The sequence below is a fragment of the Somniosus microcephalus genome, chromosome 5, assembly GCF_052327205.1.
Source record: "Somniosus microcephalus isolate GS21.2 chromosome 5, FLI_Smic_1.0, whole genome shotgun sequence".
Lineage (NCBI taxonomy): Eukaryota > Metazoa > Chordata > Chondrichthyes > Squaliformes > Somniosidae > Somniosus > Somniosus microcephalus.
Window position 1 is genome coordinate 53,833,205 of NC_140991.1, and position 19,273 is coordinate 53,852,477.

Genomic DNA, 19,273 nt, shown 5'->3' on the forward strand with positions numbered 1-19,273 from the left:
TAGGCCTAGAAATTCAGTGGGCCTTGCGCCCACTTAGCGCCTAAAGAGGTCTTTTGCGCCGGCGGGGTGGTAGCGCTGAAATTGAGTGCAGCGGTATTGGCGGCGGTAGCCGTTAGCGCTGCGCCGGGACCGATGACGTCATCGGTGTGCGCGGTGGCCCGTAACGCCCCGAAACCGCGCTGAACCCCATATTTATTTGCGCCCGCCTCCTCCGAAGCGGGCGCAAACAGCGAACAGAAAACGGGGCCGTCCTGCTGCCATAGTGGGGCGCTTTAAAGCTGAAGGTGCGGCTGGCCGCTTTTTCGGCGGCCGCCTGCCCGTACCTCCTTCCCCGGCCTCCTCCACCACCCCCCCCGCGGCATTGCCGGCTGGTTTCCGTGGAGACCGGCACTTCTCCGTTGTGCCGGGCCCTTTTGCCGGCACTCGCGATCGGGGCTCCGGCCGTTGCAGGCACCTCCCCCTTAAGAGAAGGAGGAGGCCTGCAGTACCGCAGCCTGCCGCACCGCATCGGGTAGCGCTGCGGCAACTAGCGCGCCGATATTCAGTTGCAGCGCCCCAAACGGAGGCGGGCACACCCTGGTAAAACGCCCGCTTCCGAATTGGGGCGCAGAAGACGAATATACGGCATGCGCTAATGCCTCCCCGCCCAGCGCTAACTTTTGGGCGCGAGCGAGCTGCCCGCGCCCAAGTGAATTTCTAGGCCTTAAGCTGTCAGAACTCAAGATAAACTCAAGATAAACCTGGGAATGGATGAGAAACTGGTTGAAGGGTAGGAAACAATGAGTACTTGTTAGAGGAGTTATGTCAGAGTGGGAACACTGACTGTAGGCCCTCAGGGCACAGTGCTGGAACCACTACTGCTTCCAGTTTACAAAAAGGACTTGGATTTAGTAACTCAATGCAAAGTAGTCAAATTTGCATATAACACTAAATTAGATGGGGCAGTGGAATCAGAAGATGTAGCTCAGAAATTATAGAATGAGCTGGATGAGATATGTATGTAGACAGAACAATGGCAGATGAAAATTACTGCAGTCATATGTAAAGTACTACATAGGAAGAAAAAATAGACGACACAAGTACACCATGAATAGTGTTGAAATAGCTGAGGGTCAATATAAGTCGGAGGAGGTAATGATCAACCTATATCGTTCTGGTAGGACCATACCTTGAATGGTGCATCCAGTTCTGGTCGCCAAGAAACAAGACAGACATTCAAGTGCTACAGGCAGTGCAGAGAAAGAAGAAAGAAGGTTTGCATTTATATAGCACATTTCATAACCACCGAACGTCCCAAAGCACTTTATAGCCAATGAAGTACTTTTGAAGTGTAGTCACTGTTGTAATGTAGGAAACACAGCAGTCAATATGCAAACAGCAAGCTCCCACAAACAGCAATGTGACAATGACCAGATAATCTGGTTTCTTTTAGGAATATTGATTGAGGGATAAATATTGGCCAAGACACCCAGGAGAACTCCCCTGCTCTTCTTTGAAATAGTGCCATGGGATCTTTTAACATCCACCTAAGACACAGACAGGGCCTCATTTTAACATTTCATCTGAAAGATGGCATCTTCTGACAGTGCAGCACTCCCACAGTATTGCACTGGAGTATCAGCCTAGAATTTTGTGCTTAAGTCTCTAGAGTGGGATTTGAACCCACAACCTTCTGACTCAGAAGGCCAAAGGTGCTCCCAACTGAGCCACGACTGACACTACAAGAGCCAGGAGGCCAATCCCCAGTATCAGCAGTATGAGTTATGAGAAAAGACTGAGAAATTTAGGCTTTTCAGCCTGAAAAGGAGGAGCATGAAAGATTGTTAAAGGTATAGAAAAAGCTAACCCAGAATATTACTTTAAGTTAAACTGAAAGAACAAGGGGACACAAGTTCAACCTAGAAAAGGTGTTCTTTTAGGACAGATTATCAGGAGACTCAGGAATAAACTTCTAGATAAAGTAATGGATGCAAAAAACCCTGGAATTGTTTGAGGAACAATTAAATGCTAAAATGGAGGGTAAATTAAATGCTAAAATCCAATCTCTTTGGATGGATGAATAAAATGGGATAAATAGGCTTCCTCGTCCATAATTATCTTGTGATCAATCAGTTTACTCATATTCCTCAACAACAACAACAAATTGCATTTATATAGCACCTTTAATGTAGAAAAACATTCTGGTCAAAGATGGGATTTAAGAGCGTCTTATAAGAGGAGAAAGAATGGGAGAGATGCAGGAGTTTATGAAGGGAATTTTTGCGCGTGGGGCTGAGCTAGATGAAGGCTTAGCTGCCAATGGTGGCACAAAGAGATGGGGGGATGCTCAAGAGACCCAAGTCAGAAGAACAGAGAAGGTGACTTTGGGCTGGAGGAGGTTACAGAAAAAGAGAGGGGCAAGGCAATGAAGGGAATGAAACACACAAGGATCAGAATTTTAAATTGGAGGTGTTGGAGGACTGGAAGCTAATGTAGGTCAGCAAGCACTGGGGTGATGGGTGAGCAGGTCTTGGTGCAGGATAGTAGGATACAGGCAGCAACGTTTTGGATCAGCTGAAGTTTGCTGAGGGTGGAAAATGAGAAGCAGGCCAGGAGAGCATTGGAATAGTAAAGTCTGGAGGTGCCAAAGGCATGGGTAAGGGTTTCAGCAGCAGATGGGCTGAGGTAAGGACGAAGGAGGGTGATATTATGGAAGTGGAAGTAGCTGGTCTCTCTGAGGGAGGGGAAATAGGGCCAGAAGCTCAGTTCAATGTCGAATAGAATGCCGAGATTGCAAACAGTCTTGTTCAACTGGATATAGTGGTTGGGGAAGGGAATAGAATCAGTAGCAAGGGTACAGAGTTTGTGGGGAGGGCTGAAGACAATGGCTTTGGTTTTCCCAATGTTTAACTGGAGGTAATTGTGGCTTATCCAAGACTGGATGTTGGATAAGCAATTTGACAGCACAGAGGTAGTGAATCGATTGAGAGAAGTGGTGGGGAAGTAGAACTGGGTGTCAACAGCATACATGTGGAAGCTGTCTGTGGATGATGTCGCCAATGGGCAGCATGTAGATGAAGAAGAGGAGGGGGCCAAGGATAAATCCTGAGGGAATCCAGAGATAATGGTACGGAGACTGGGTGGGGGGCAGTGGGGTGGAAGAAGCCATTTCTGGAGGTGTGGTGACTACAATTGGGTAGGTAAAAGTGGAATCAAACAAGGGCAATCCCATCGAGCAATATGACGGAAGAGAGGCATTGGAAGAGAATGGTGTGGTCCACCATGTCAAAGGCTGCAGAGAGGTCAAGGGGAATGAGAGGTTTAATGCACCACCATCACTGTCATAGAGGATATCATTCGTGACTTTAGTTAGTGCTGTGGCAGCAGCACATTAGAGCAATGTTCCCTCTTATTTTTTTTTTCGGTGCACGGACCCTTTAACTGGCTGCATGGCCCATTCAAATTTTCGCGCATGCACGTTTTTTCCCATATAAAAGCTGGTGAGCAGCCTGCACCAGACCTCCAGAGCTTAACGGAAACATTGCATTGGAGAGATTCAAACATAGAGTTGCAGGAAACATGGGCAGAGAGTTGGGAGGCAGCAATATTTCTATGGAGTTTAGAGATGGGGCAGCTACTTACAAAAGCAGACAGGTCAATAGTGGGTTTTTTTATGAGGTGGGTGATGACGGTGATTTTAAGTGGAATGGGGACAGTACAAGTGGAGAAAGAACTATTTATAATGTTAGCTAGCATGGGGGCTAGGAAGGGAAGTTGGGTGGTTAGCAGGTTAATGGGAATGGGCTCAAGAGAGCAAGAGAGGGATATCATGGCGATGAGCTCAGAGAGGGTATGAGGGGAGATCGGAGAGAAACTAGAGAAAGGCACGGTTTCAGGTCTAGGGGCAGGGGAAAGCCTGGGGGAGATTTGGCTTGGGGCAAGGTGCAAGGCAGCCGGAGGGAGTGGGGGTGGGCAGGGGGTGGGGGTGGTGAGACAGCAGAGGCAGCTAAATGCATGGACTAAATCTTTGTGACAAAAAAGACTATGAGCTCCTTGCACTTGGAGGCGAGGATCGAGGGGGCAGAGGAGAAGGGTTTTCATTTGTTTCATTCAGAGTAATATGTTGGCAGGCAAAATTATAACACATGCGCAGCTTTTAATGCTAACTTGTTTAATGAATTCAGTAAAAGTAGAAATATTTCATTTTCTTGTTTCATTCAGTGAAGAATTATATTTTATGCACTTAACACAAGCTTTTGTTTCCGCAACAAAAACACTCAAAATATTAGCATCATAAGAGAAAACGGCTTTTTAAATTGTTGCAGTACATATTTCATGTTTGAATAAACATCAGAAGACGAGAGATGCAAAGAGTGCTGTCAGCCTCTGTAAACTTAACAATTTTATTAACCACATACGGCAAAACTCTTACTGTTCTGATGATCATGTCATTGTTGCTTTATCTAACGATACAGAATAACGTTTTGAATTTTCTTTCAGCAAAGCTATTCAGTTGGGAATAACGAGCAACCTGAATGTAATACGGAAGATACACAATTCCTGCAACAAAAAAAAAGACTGAGGGGATTAATCAACAGGAAAAGGTGGAATACAAATGTTATCCAAAGACATTGGCTTGGTGATTTTTATTTGTAGGAGCGAAAAGAAATAGAAATCCCAGGAAGTTTGTAAACACAAATCAGGTAAAGTTGAAGAAAGCTTCCACCAAATACATGGCTAAACCAAAGTCTCGTAAATTTACTCCTGCCAGGGAAGCCTAGATTAAGCTTCTCTGCATGCATTCTTAGTGCTTGTGACAATAGCAACACTTCCTTTTGGGCTAATGGCTCCTGAGCCTTGTCTATTGTTTGCTGATTAACTGGTCCATTCATTGCTCAGACCACTAATAGCATACTCTTCATAGTTTTCCTGCATTACTGTAAGCATTAATGAGACACAATTACAGCTCACCGCAATTCTCAGGCCTAAGCAATTCTAAAGTGCTTTTTTGCTGAATGAGAGTTCCTTCAGAATAGTGGGTAAATTCACTTCATTGTTGGGCATCGCAAGGAGTTTTTGTTTAGAAAAATGTATTTATTTGAAGCTGCCTAATAATTAGGATCTAAAAGAATAGAGATCAGATTTGGGAACCAGTTTTCAATTGAGATAGGTTGTAGACACGAGAGGTAGACGTGCAATTTAATTATGAGAAAAATAAAGAGATTGGTGTAGAAAAAAGATTTGAGGCAGGTAGAAGAGAGAGCGAACACAGAACAGTTATCCTGAATTAACTCAACATCGCAGAGGGAAATCACTTAAAAGTAGCTAAAGTTCTAAAAAGGTGAAAAGGTATGAGGGCAAAAAGTTCAATATGTCACATGGGTAATCCTTTTGACGTAAAAACAATAAATGTCTCTCGAACCAATAGGATGGGGGAGTAGCGAGAGGAAGTTATCATTCTATAGACAAATGTTAAAGCCATAAGGTCATGTTAAGGGTGATAAAATAATGTACAGGTAATCGGGTAAATTCATATAAGTGTTGATTCTCCGGGAAACAGAAAGCAACAAGGTATATACCCAGCAGGTGCAATGCTTGCCAATTTTCAGCAGGGCCAGTGTCCCAGGATTTCCTGGGGTCAGCCCTCATTATTTATCCACAGCAAGCTCCAGGCCTATATAGGACCTGGTGCTGGGAACTCGTCAAGGGGCCAGTGTATTGATTTCTTTGTGGGTTCAATGAGGAGACATTTATGAAAGAGAATGTCTTTTAATCTAAAGCTTTGTTCAACTCTTTATACAGCATTTACAGGAGACATCAAGCTAGTGATCATCTAGAACGAAACTGAAACTAAACCCAAACTGCTTGTCTCTCACATGACCTCTGCTGGTCAGGCATAAGTAATCAATACCTGCAAACATGCTATTAAGGCATCATAATCGAACAGGCAAATACCATCTCTATTTGCTGATATCATTACATCTAATTTCCTTAAAACAGAAGTATTTTACTTTTAACTAACAACATGTTTTCTTTGTATTAATCTGCATTTTAACTGTAACACTTAATGAACTTACATTATCATTATCATGATCAAGGTTTTTTAACCTTGCTTTGTGTGTTCACATGAAATATGTAAATACACTAGAACTTGAAGAAAGAATAAGACAACATTACTTCCTTCTATAACAATAGTCCTTAAATTTGCTCAATGAGTCTCTCAGGAGGCTTCACGTGCCTTGAGGATTTTCTGATTGATTGTCCTTGAATCTGAGTTGTTGCCTCAGATGATTGGTTCTCAGCTGTGTGATCAGGTTGTTCAACAGTATCAGTCTCTTGACCTGCTGTGGCTGGTCCCATGAGAAGATCTCGACGATTTCTTCTCAGAACAGCACCCTCATCTGTCTGAATGGTGTATGATCTTGGTTGAACTTCACTCAGGACAGTTCCCTTCTGAGTCCATGTGTTTGTTTTGTCTTTCAACCTTACTTGGTCACCAGTGTGGAGTTCAGGTAGGTTTTGTGTTCCTCTGTCATAGTAGTACTTTTGCTTTTCTTTCTGTTGTTCTTTGAACTTCCTCACTTTCTCCCCGTCTTTTGTTTTCAGGAGGTTCTCCGGGATGGGTAGGTTTGACCTTAGCCGACGTCCCATCAAGAGTTGGGCTGGTGACATACCACACTCGAGCGGCGTTGTGCGGTATACAAGCATGCTCTGGTAGAAGTCAGTTCCGCTGTCTTTTGCCTTGTACATCAGTCTTTTCACTGTGTTTGCGGGCTCTCCTGGGTCAACAGCTCTGGACAACGTGTCTGCTGTATACATCAGCTTACCCAGTGTGTACGTAACATTCAGTTCATCATAGACTGTCTCTCCTTCGCTTTCCACAACGAGGACTCTCTTTACCAGGTTCAGTCTCTCACAGGCTTTTAAACCTAGTATGGCTTGCACATCCTTTGGCACCACAATTAATGCTAACGTGTGCTCTCTGTCCTTGTGTGTCACTTTGACAATGCATCTTCCTTTCACTGGTATTTCAGTACCTGAGTATCCTGTCACTTTCACTTTTATTCCATGTATCTTTGGTCTGGGTCTAATTTTCTTAAAATCAGTCTCTGATATCACATTAACTTGTGCTCCAGTATCCAATTTAAATGGAATGTGTATGTCATTCACTTTTAGTGTCAACATCCAGTCTCTTTCTTCTTTTTTGTTTTCAGACACAACATCTACATAGAACTCCTCTATGTCGCTTTCATCTACTGCATAGACCTTGCTTTGTTGCATTTGGTTCTTACAGCAACGGGCATAATGGTTGTTCTTGTTGCAACTATTGCATGTTTTACCATATGCTGGACACTTTCTTGGTGGATGCTGTGTACCGCATCGACTACATGACTTTCGATTGTCCCTTTAATTTTCGTTCGCTGGCCACGCCTCTTTTTTCACATTGGCGCTCTTTTTGTTAAACGGTTTGTGTCCGTTCTTACTCACTGCATCCACGTTGCAGCTACTGTCACTGAACAGCTCCTTTGCCTGCAACTTCACAGTCTCTGTAGCCCTACACAGTGCTATGGCTTTTCCCAGGTCTAGATCTTGCTCTCTTAGCAGTCTTTCCCTTAGACCATTATCTGGAATACCACACACCAGTTTGTCTTTTATCAGCGAGTCTGTCAGTCCCCCAAATTCATATGATTTGCTTCTGTTTCTCAGTTCAGTCACATACTGATCAATAGTATCACCCATTTTCTGTACACATGTGAAAAATCTGTGCCTCTCAAACGTCACGTTATGTTTAGGTATGCAGTAGGCCTCAAACTGTTCCATTATTTTATCTAGCTTCATTTTGTCTCCATTAACAGTGAATGTGAAGTTATTATACACCTCCACCGCTTCACCACCCACGGTGGCATAGTGGTTAGCACTGTTGCCTCACAGCGCCAGGGACCCGGGTTCGAATCCGGCCTCGGGTGACTGTCTGTGTGGAGTTTGCACATTCTCCCCGTGTTTGCGTGGGTTTTCTCCGGGTGCTCCGGTTTCCTCCCACAGTCCAAAGATGTGCGGGTTAGGATGATTGGCTATGATAAATTGACCCTTAGTGTTAGGGGGATTAAATACGTGGGGTTACAGGGATCAGGTGGGATATGTGTCGGTGCAGGCTCGATGGGCCGAAATGGCCTCTATCTGCACTGTGGGGTTTCTGTGATTCTGTGAACAGTGACGATTTCCTTTTATTACTTTTCTCGTCAGCTCCGATTGCTGATAAATACAACCCCACACGTTGTTTGAACCTTCTCCAATTTTCAGCCACATTACCTGTCAACTGAAGCGTCGCCGGTGGGAGTAAACCTTCCATTTTTCACTTCGTTAACTATTCTCTAATGGTAAGCAACGATGTTCTCTTTTGGCTTGCTAATCTGTGGAGAGCTGATTTAACTTCAGAATTTTTCTCTTCATCTCTTTCAGCCACTTCTGACACCATGTATTGATTTCTTTGTGGGTTCAATGAGGAGACATTTATGAAAGAGAATATCTTTTAATCTAAAGCTTTGTTCAACTCTTTATACAGCATTTACAGGAGACATCAAGCTAGTGATCATCTAGAACGAAACTGAAACTAAACCAAACTGCTTGTCTCTCACATGACCTCTGCTGGTCAGGCATAAGTAATCAATACCTGCAAACATGCTATTAAGGCATCATAATCGAACAGGCAAATAGCATCTCTATTTGCTGATATCATTACAGCCAGGACACGAAACTGTGTACACCAGCAGCCTTAAAAGGTGCTGCTGGGAAAATTAAAGGAATGCAGCCATTTAAATTTGTGACCAAGGTTGCAAGTAAAAAAAAAAGTTAGCCTTTAGAAAAGACTATATATATTCGCTCTAAATAGTCAGCTCTTCCAAAGCCTGTTTGGAGTACGAAAAGTGACTATCAAAGTAAATGTGGAAGATAGAAAGAGAGGCTGTGTACAAGAAATGGAATGACAAAGGACCCATTTGATGGTTGTGAAGTGGAGGTGATGTGGCAAGAGAATGCCAGGAGGGTTGCCTGGTTTGGCACTCCAAGGTAGAGCTTCCTATTGGCAAAGATCATGCACCTCACCTGGAGTACTGTGTACAGTTTTGGGGCTAGAAATTAGGATCATTTGCGGCTGCCGTTAGCTCCTCCGGGGGGTGCTATCGGGGCGCAAAGGGCTTATCGCCCGGGGCTTGGGGCAAAAAAACGCCTCCCGAGAAATTCGGCGGAGCGTTGCTGAGGCGTTACCCAAAAGCGCCATGCCTTCGTCGGTAGCACCCCGGGCCAATGCACCGCCGGAGATGACTATTATGTTCATGTATGATTGAGACACGGACAGCAGGAGTTGAACAAAACAAGTCTTTACTGAAAGGAGTCAATTGGGAAACTGAAACTACAGAGGCTTACTAGCGCCTTTTATACAGGGGTGGTCACTGCCGGTACTGCAGTCTGAGACCAGTTATTCTCTTAAAGGGACATACACAACAATTCCTCCCCTTTTAGATAAACAGTACATAACATTCATTTAACAAATAAATGATAACTAATTACAATCACAATTACGGTTGCTAGATACATTGGTTAAGTTTAAGCAATTATAAGTTCAGTCTTTGAGGAGGCTTCCTGATTCTGTCTGGATAATGCCTCTTTGGGGTATCAGGTTCCTCTGGCAAGGTTGAGTCGGAATCAATGTCGTTGTTTGGTTCATCTGCTTCCAATATCACCGATTCTGTGGTAGCTGCAATTGGTACGTCGATTTCATTGCCAGATGTATCAGATCGTGGTGTGGAGTTGACGTTATCCAGTGACTCTAAAATCTGGTCAGCATGGCGTCTTACAATGCTCTCTCCAACGTCCACGATATACATGAGAGGTCCTTGCCGTGTACAAATCGTTCCTGGCTGCCATTTCTCAGTGCGGTAGTCCCGGGCCAAAACTGGTTGACCTATCTTAAAACTCCTGGTCGGCCTTTCATTCATATTCTGAAACTGTCTGTTCTCCACATCTCTTCGGACGTTTGGCTTAACCAAATCCAAGCGGCATCGTAGTCTTCGATTGAAGAACATCATGGCTGGAGTTTGGTTGGTAACCGCATGTGTCACATTCCGGTAGGCAAACAAGAAGTTGTCCACCTTGTGTTGTAGGGGTATATCTTCATTACACATTGCCTTGATAGCCTTCTTGAATGTTTGAACAAACCTCTCGGCCAATCCATTAGTGGCTGGATGATATGGGGCAGATGTGTAATGCTTAACACCATTGTTCTTTAAGAACCTCCGGAACTCTTCAGACACAAACTGTGGTCCATTGTCAGAGCAAATCTGTTCAGGCAGCCCATTCCTGGCAAATATGGTTCGTAAAACTGTGATAGTTTTTTCCGTGGTGGTTGAGGACATTTTTATTACCTCTGGCCACTTTGAATGTGCATCCACCGCAATTAAAAACATCGAGTCCATGAAGGGACCAGCAAAATCAATGTGCACCCTTTGCCATGGAGATGAGGGCCACTCCCATGGATGTAGAGGAGCTTGTGGTGGGGCGTTTTGGACCTTCTGGCATCCTGCACAGCTCTTGGTCATCTCTTCGATTTCTCTATCGATTCCCGGCCACCACACAAACGCTCTGGCTAAGTTCTTCATTTTTACCCCACCCAGATGACCCTCATGAAGCTCATTGAGCACTCTATCCGTCAACTTAGGTGGAATTACTACTCTGGATCCACACATCAAGGTTCCTCTGCACACTGACAGCTGTTCTCTTCTCGGCGAGAATGCTGGCAGCAGTGGTTCACCATGTGCTGGCCATCCCTTCACCATTAAATCATAGACCCGTGATAGTGTCGGGTCATTCCGTGTTTCCTTTTCTATGTTTGCATTCGTCACAGGGAGACATTCAACTATGGTCGAGTGGAATAACTCCATTGGATCCACTGCAAGGTCTTCTTCTTCCACCGTCGGCAATGGTAGGCGTGACAATCCATCAGCATTCCCATGCTGTTTAGTTCCTTTGTACTCGATGTCATATTGGTGTACCCCTAGGAAAAGGGACCACCTCTGCAGCCGTTGCACTGTCATTATCGGTACGCCCTTCTGAGGGTTGAAAATGGAGACAAGAGGTTGATGATCGGTTAGTAGAGTAAATTTTTGACCGTGCAGGTAGTGATTGAACTTCTTCACCCCCCACACTAGGCTGAGGGCCTCTCTGTCAATCTGGGCGTAGTTACGCTCGGCAGAAGTTAACGAGCGTGACGCAAAAGCTATCGGCCTCTCTAAACCATCAAGGAATTTATGTGACAGTACTGCCCCAATGCCGTAGGGAGACGCATCACACGCCAGTCTGATCGGCAGTGCTGGGTTGTAGTGAGCCAACACTTCTCTTGAAGTGATTAAGTCCTTACTCTTCTGAAAGGCCCGCTTACAGTCATTGCTCCATTTCCATGCTACTCCCGTTCGTAGCAGGACGTTCAGTCGGTGCAGGATTGTCGACAAATTCGGCAAAAACTTATGGTAGTAATTCACCAATCCGAGGAATGACCTCAGTTGCGACACATTTTCAGGTGCTGGGGCCTTAACAACCGCTTCAATTTTGTCAGGGGACTTATGTAACCCCTCTTCATCAATCACGTGGCCACAATACGATATCTGTTTCTTAAAAAACTCGCACTTGGGGCGGTTGGCTCGTAGCCCATGTTCCCATAGTCTAGTGAGCACCTGTTCTAGGTTGTTAAGGTGTTCACTGTCATCTTCACCTGTCACAAGGATGTCGTCCAAGTAACACTGAGTCCCCAGAATCCCTTGCAGGACTTGTTCCATTGCTCTTTGCCATATCGCCGGAGCCGATGCTACTCCGAATACCAATCGATGATACTGGTAAAGACCTTTGTGAGTGTTTATCGTGAGATACTTCCTAGAGGATTCTTCAACCTCCATCTGCAAATATGCTTGTGCTAGGTCAATTTTTGTAAAACGCTTCCCTCCAGACAGTGAGGCGAAGATGTCTTCTATCCTTGGAAGAGGATATTATACTGTGTGAAGGACTGGGTTCACCGTCACCTTGAAATTCCCACAGATGCGAACCTTCCTTGGCTCCTCAGACTTATTGCTTAACGATTTCTTCATGACAGGAACGATGGGTGTTGCCCACTCGCTCCAGTCGACCTTAGACAACACGCCTGCCTTCTCCAGATTCTCCAGCTCTGCCTCGACGGCTGGGCGAATTGCATATGGTACCGGTCTTGCTTTGAAAAACTTGGGAATTGCATTCTCTTCTATTTTTATCGAGGCGGTTACACCTTTAAGAGTGCCCAGTTCTTGTTGAAATACCTCTTTGGCGTTAGCTAAGATTGTTGACAATCGTCCAGGAGTGACGTCTTCATCTTTTTTACCATCCACCATCATTGCATGAATGGAGTGCCAATCTAAGCTTATCTTCCTGATCCATTCACGTCCCAATAACGGTGGTCCACCATTTTGCAGTATGTAGAGATACAATTTCCGTATTTTCTTGCCGTTGTATTCGACAGGCACCCTTATTTTTCCTCTGGGGTATACTTTTTGCCCCGTATACGTCGTCAAGATGATGGATGTCTCTCTCAAGGGTATGTGTGAGAATAGCCGCTCATAGTCTCGTCGATTCATGATGGTTAGCGCTGATCCTGTATCCAATTCCATTTTAACTTGGGACCTTGCTATCGTGAGGGTGACCCAAATGGTTCGGTGATCCTCTTTTGCGATTACATTGTGAAGTTTGAGACAGCTTAGTCTCCTGTTCCCGGATTCACTATCGCTCATCTGGTCTTTGGAACTACTGTCCGTCATCTTTTGTACTTTCTTGTACGGTTCCTTAGTAGCCTTTTTGTTGTCGCTGGTCTTCTTCCCAGACCTGCAAACTCGTGCAATGTGTCCCATCTTTCCGCATTGCCTGCATATTTTGTCCTTGGACCAGCAGTCCTCTGGTCATGGTTAGTTCTGCCGCAGCGATAACATTTTGCAAATCCCCATGTCATTTCGTGGGTGCCGTATTCCTGTGGCTTTTGTTGAATTTCCGCAGCTCCCCTGGCTGCTGCTTCGTACGATACTGCCACGCTGAAAGCCTTATCTAGCGTCAGCTCTTTCTCTGAGAGTAACTTCTTCTGTGTTCCTTCACTCAGGAGTCCACAGACAAATTTGTCCCGTAGTGTATCTGCCAGTCCTGCTCCGAACTGGCAGTGCTTTGATAGCTTGCGTAGTTCCGTAAGGTACTCAGCATTGCTCTCATCTTTATGTTGAGTTCTCCTGTGGAATTTAAATCTTTCTGCTATCAACAGCGGTGCTGGGTTTAGGTGTTCCTGTAGGACAGCAACAATTTCATTAAAACTCTTCGCCTTCAGTTTGGCTGGAGTAATCAGGTCCCGCAATAGGCCGTACGTTCTAGCGCCCATTAAGTTTAGTAATACCGATGCCTTTTTCTCATCGGCTATTTCGTTTGCCTCGCAATATACCTCGACTCTTTCCACATACGTGGTCCAGTCCTCTATTGTATTATCAAAGGCAGTGATACAGCCAGTCTTCGGCATCTTGGAAATCTAAGATGGCGCCTCCCACGCTTTGCCTTCTTCCCCGATTTAACAAAATGGCGCCTCCCGCGCTTTGCCTTCCCCGCTGATTAAGATGGCGCCTCCCGCGCTTGCCTTCTTCCCTGCTGTTGCTAGCGCTGCTTTCCGCGGCTTCCATTGCAACCTGTAGCTCCTCGCGGTTTCCTGCGCGTTTAATATTTCTTTTTAAAATTATTTTCCCGTCGTGGAACAACCCTGTGGGACTCTTGCCTCCCTCTTCTCGGGTCTATACGCAGCCCGGCTTCGTAGCACCGGCCGCGCCCTATGTGCTCCACCCTCTCTCTCTCCTCTTCCCGACAACGCTGCTCGGCCCTGTTGCAAGCCACCCGCTCGAGTTTGTGACCGCCGCAGCCCAGGAAGGATCAGTGTACTACCTGCCACCAGCCCGATTAGCTGAAGCACCGTCGACAGGAACCAGGCCCCGCTTTCGACAGCTTCTCCAGCAATCTTCAACTCCGCTAACACAGGGGCGGATGCCCACGGTCGACGCCCGTTTCTACTGCTTCTTTCTTCCTTCTGGCCTCGACCTCTGCTCACTTCACTGCAGGAATGGATCCCAGGAGGTGGTGCAGACTGTAGGTAAGTTCGTATCTGCTCGTCTCCAGTATTATGTCCGTGTATGATTGAGACACGGACAGCAGGAGTTGAACAAAACAAGTCTTTACTGAAAGGAGTCAATTGGGAAACTGAAACTACAGAGGCTTACTAGTGCCTTTTATACAGGGGTGGTCACTGCCGGTACTGCAGTCTGAGACCAGTTATTCTCTTAAAGGTACATACACAACAATGACGTCATCAGCAGGCGCTGCAACCCCTTAGTGCCTTGCCGCATCCCCTTACCGCCCCGCGGCAGAAATTCGGCTGTGTCCCACAAGGCTGCCGTGGGCGGTGTCAGCGCCAGCCTCGCGGGTCGCGAACTGGGCCGACCTCCACTCGTGGGGCAGTATTTAAAGGGGAGATGCGGCCGCGACCCGCAATGACAATTTCTTTTTTTGGCCAACCTCCAGGTCGGCCCTCCATGGTGGGCTGTGGCGTGGTCCTGGCCGCCATCGCGCAGCCTGGCACTGCATCTCGGCACCGGGCTGTGGCCGCAGCACCACGCCAGCCTGGTGGCCTAGTTGGGGCCATCGGAGGCCCTGCAGAGTGCACAGCGGCCCTCCCCTTTAACTGAAGGGGAGGGGCGTTGAAAAGCAGCAGCGCTCCGCCAAGCACCAAATTTCACGCCCTTGGTCTCCATACCTAAGGAAGGATATACTTGCCTAAGAGGGGGAGCAATGAAGGTTCACTAGATTGACTCCTGGGAATGAGAGGATTGGCCTATGAGGAAAGATTGAGTAGAATGGGCCTACTCTAGTGTTTAGAAGAATGAGAGGTGATCTCATTGAAACGTATAAAATTCTTAGAGGGCTTGACAGGGTAGTTGCTGAGAAGCTGTTTCCCCTGCCTGGAGAGTCTAGAACTATGGGCCATAGTTTCAGGATAAGAGGTTGGCCATTTAGGGCTGAGATGAGGTAAAATTTCTTTACTCAGAGCCTTGTGAATCTTTGGAATACTCTCCCCCAGAGGGCTGTGGATACTCAGTCGTTGAGTAACTGAGATCAATAGATTTTTTGACACTAAGGGAATCAAGGGATATGGAGATAGGGCAGGAAAGTGGAGTTGAGGTTGATGATCAGCCAGGATCTTATGGAATGGTGGAGAGGGCTCAAGGGTTCATGTGGCCTATTCCTGCTCTTATTTTTTATGTTCTTATGAACATTCAACGTGGTCGATTTTTGAGCATAGCATGCCTGCCGACCATCTCCACACGAAGCGAGGAAGCCACGGCTTCATTAACATCAGGCTGGCGACCTGCGGGGTGCCAAACAGGTGTCCTAATGCAGTTCAACGGATTAAGGCCTAACAATTTTGGCCAGAAAAATAAGTGCGGTGGTAGGGCCGTGATCACAGAAGGGGAGGGTCTCAAAATGGCAGCAGCCCATGTTCATCCATCCCACAAACTCCTAAATCGACTGGCCGTCCTTGACTGCTGGAGAAATTTGAATTTGGCTGCTTTTCCTGCTCAGCATTGAAAGCCCTGTCCTTGTAAATTGGGCTTAAATTGTCAATCACCGGGGGGGTGCTGCGATTTGAAATTTGACAGGAAGCATTGATTGACTGAAGCCCAATTGAGCTTGCGGATGCTCCATTTCCCTTTCACTTCTAGCACATGGTCAGTGGTGGTCAGGATTCTCCCCGCTGTTGCTACATAGGTTGATTGTGTTTCATCTGAGTGTGTTTTAGAATGGCCTTTATAGACTTGGAGTTGTTCACAGGTGTGATGCATTTGACAGATAGGCTCGAGACGTATTTACAGTGAAAAATAAAATAAAGGTATATTGATGCAGGCAATTTATATCAATGCTTAATGAAGAGACTGTACTACTGCAGCTGCTTAATGTGACAGGAGTTTTCTCCACAAATCTTCATTTCTTTATTTATTCAATGTCTCGTAACATCAATCTCTGATTTTGAAGTTCTGTAGTCACAAGTGGCTGTCATGTCTTCATCCAAGAACAGAAAGGTAGATCAAGAGAGCCGAACGCTTCAAAAGATATTGCGAATTTTGTATTCTTTGCAGACATGAATGCAACACCCACATGTTTGATTTGTAAGCAACAGGTAGCTGTGCTGTAAGAACACAACATTCGAAGATATTATGAAGCAAACCATGGTGAAAAATATGAAAAGTGCACAGGAAAGTTACGGGAAGATAAATTTTCTGAATTAGCACATTCGTTGAGGATACAGCAATCAATGTTTACTAATGCTTACCACGTAAGTAATGCTGATGCTAAGGTCAGTGATGTGATTGCCCATGAAATAGCTGTGCCAACAAAACCATTTTCTGAGGACGATTTTTTGGAAAATCTGCATGCAAAAAGCTGCAGAAATAGTGGCTTCGATATTAATGCTCCCACGATGGGAGGGAAAGGGTTGTGGGAAAGAAAGAAAGAAAGATCCCACAAACAGCAATGTGATAATGACCAGATTATCTGTTGTTGTTATGTTGGTTGAGGGATAAATATTGGCCAGGACACTAGGAAAAACTCCCCTGCTCTTCTTCAAAGTAGTGTCAAGGGATCTATTACGTCCACCTGAGAGGGCAGATGCAGCCTTGGTTTAATGTCTCTTCTGAAGTTAATACCTTCTTTCAACAGGGAAAATTATAAACTTTTTACCCTTGCAAAGTGGGCTTCAGTCTCTTGTTCATTGCTAGATTGATTGATTCGACATATGTTGCTGGCAATGGCTTGGAAGGATCCAGTGGTGTAAAAGTGTAATCCAGCAGTGGCCTTCACACCTACAGGAAGAACCATCTCTGTTATACAAGTTGTCTGCTGGTTGATCGCCAGAAGGTGCCATAGCTATGCAACAGTCTTCTTTGTGAAGTGGAGGTGCCAAAGAGAGGTCTCCTCTCCTGGCATGCCCAGGAAGAACTATCTCGGCCAGTAAATGCTGGTCCTAGGAATTAGGATGGTTGCATTTTTAGCAAGGGAGGTATAGTTACACCTACTTTTCATGTCCCCTCAGAAACTGCTCTTCATCTTCCAAATCTAGGAGTGCCGTTAGAACCATCAAAGAGATTCTCATCCTACTCACTTGGTTGCTGCAAGAGAAATAACAGCTTGGAAGCAAAATGGCTACAAAAAAGAGCTAGAAGTAAAAGTATTGCATTGCAAAAATTGCCTAGACACCAATAAAAATGAATGCACCGATGAAAATTTAGATCACGCAATTTAATAACCAAATAAAAACTCTAACTTTCCGATCAAAATTAAAAAGTGATTCTCACCTTCAGGAAGCCTAATTCTAGAGACCAGGCCATCTATACAGTGCTGCACCTGTTTCATATGAAAGAGAAGCTCTACTGGCAAGAAAGCAGTGAGAAGCCGCTAAATCCAACATGGGACCTATTTATATAAATACTTGAAGCTTTATTGAGCCTTGCATTGGTCAGCGCTTCAATCTGCTACTGATTGAGTTAAAAGATTGTACAGAGGAACTGCACACAGACGCAGTAACACATTTTGTTACACCCGTTGCTGAGAGTAATTTTACCACCAAACAGCAAAGAAAAAAAGTGAGCGCAGTGATTTAAAATTTGCAGGGATCAGAAATAAATACAGAAAATGCTGGAAATGCCCAGTAGGTCAATTGGTATTTGAAAGAGAAAAATAGGTTAACAGAAAGATAAAAAGGGGCAAGTCCACAATCCAGTTACCCCCCCCACCCAGTTGCTTACCCAGAATTTCACGAAACCCATTCCCTGCGAGCACCGCTCCCCACTGTGAGCACCACATTGCAGAATCACATCCAAAGACATTGCTCTTTCAGATGTTGGCAGACCTGCTGTGAATTTCCAGCATTACTTAAAAGGGAGAAGCGACGTGGAGAAGATACTATGCTGAAGCTTGCGCCAGGCAGATGTGTATTTTGAGAGTTGGTCTGATTCAGCAATAGCAGTGGGCAGTGAATGCCATAGTTTAAGAGCACAGCTGAAGACGGAACATTTGCTAATGCTGAGCCTGAGAAAGGGGAGGGGGGGAAGAAACAGAAGAGTTACTGCTTACATCTGACAGACCGCTGGAGGTGATAAATAATAAATAGTAACGAGGAGTTTAAATTACATTGCTGGCTTGTTCCTTTTAAGCAGCCAATGATATTTTATTTCTGAATGCTGCTATTCGTTTTATTTGAGAAGTGTGTTCACATAACAGATGCAACGCAATGTTATTTTCAACACTGTTCTAAAATGGCAACTGATAATCTGAGGCAAACATTGCTCCCACATTCACAACAATCAGAAACATGTGGATAAGAATTTTACAGAAGCTAGAATTAGATGATGATAGCTTAATTATTGAAACAAAATATTGCTCTCTAAACAATTTTTGAATATGTTATTTTCTAAATGTTTCCGCCTTTCCCTTTGAAGTATCCCTGTGTCACTCACTTTCCGACCCAAGAGGACAGGCTCAAAGAACTGCTTTCAGCGCACTGCCAACGTTACGCTTGAAACAGCCACTGGCGCGCATGTGAGAGCATCCAAGTCATAGAATCATAGAATGGTTACAGCAGAGAAGGAGGCCATTCGGCCCGTCGAGCCCGTGCCGGCTCTCTGCAAGAGCATTTCAGCTAGTCCCACTCCCCCGCCCTTTCCCCGTGGCCCTGCTTTGCTGGGGCTGGAGGAATGCCAGGCTTCCCAGGATGGCATGGCTGAGATCAGAAACTCAGGCCTCATTTAAATCCCGCCGGCCGACTTCCCACTTTGTTCCGGGCAGCAAGTCGGCGGAAAATTGCGCCGACAGCAGGTAAGTGGCAAGATCGGCTGCCGGACCGGGCTAGCCCACAGGGACTCCCCGCGATTGGGCTGGAGGGAAGCTCCCCCTGGTCCCACAAGCAAAGATTTAAAAAATTACAATTTATCTTTGGACCTCTTCTGGTCCCGATCTGCTTCCTCGCTGGGTTGCTCTAGCAGGAAACACACTGGCGCCTCCCACTTAGGCTATCTTGTATTGCTTTTATTATTCTTTGATGGAAGATGCTGGAGGGTCTGGAAATAAAAGCAGCTAGTTATCCCCACACCAGTTTGAGTGCCTATTCAGACATAACAACTTAGGGCATCACATCTGAGCCTGATCC

At 45.5% G+C, this 19,273-nt stretch overlaps 1 long non-coding RNA gene across 1 annotated transcript; it reads right to left on the reverse strand.

The window, feature by feature from the left end:
* Positions 1 to 4,177: 4,177 nt before the first annotated feature.
* LOC147117037 (uncharacterized) lies at positions 4,178 to 17,948 on the reverse strand. The gene is made up of 3 exons (XR_015078271.1): positions 17,874 to 17,948; positions 8,290 to 8,465; positions 4,178 to 4,539 (listed from the first exon to the last, which is right to left on the reverse strand). It is a non-coding gene; the product is annotated as an uncharacterized LOC147117037 (long non-coding RNA).
* Positions 17,949 to 19,273: the final 1,325 nt, after the last annotated feature.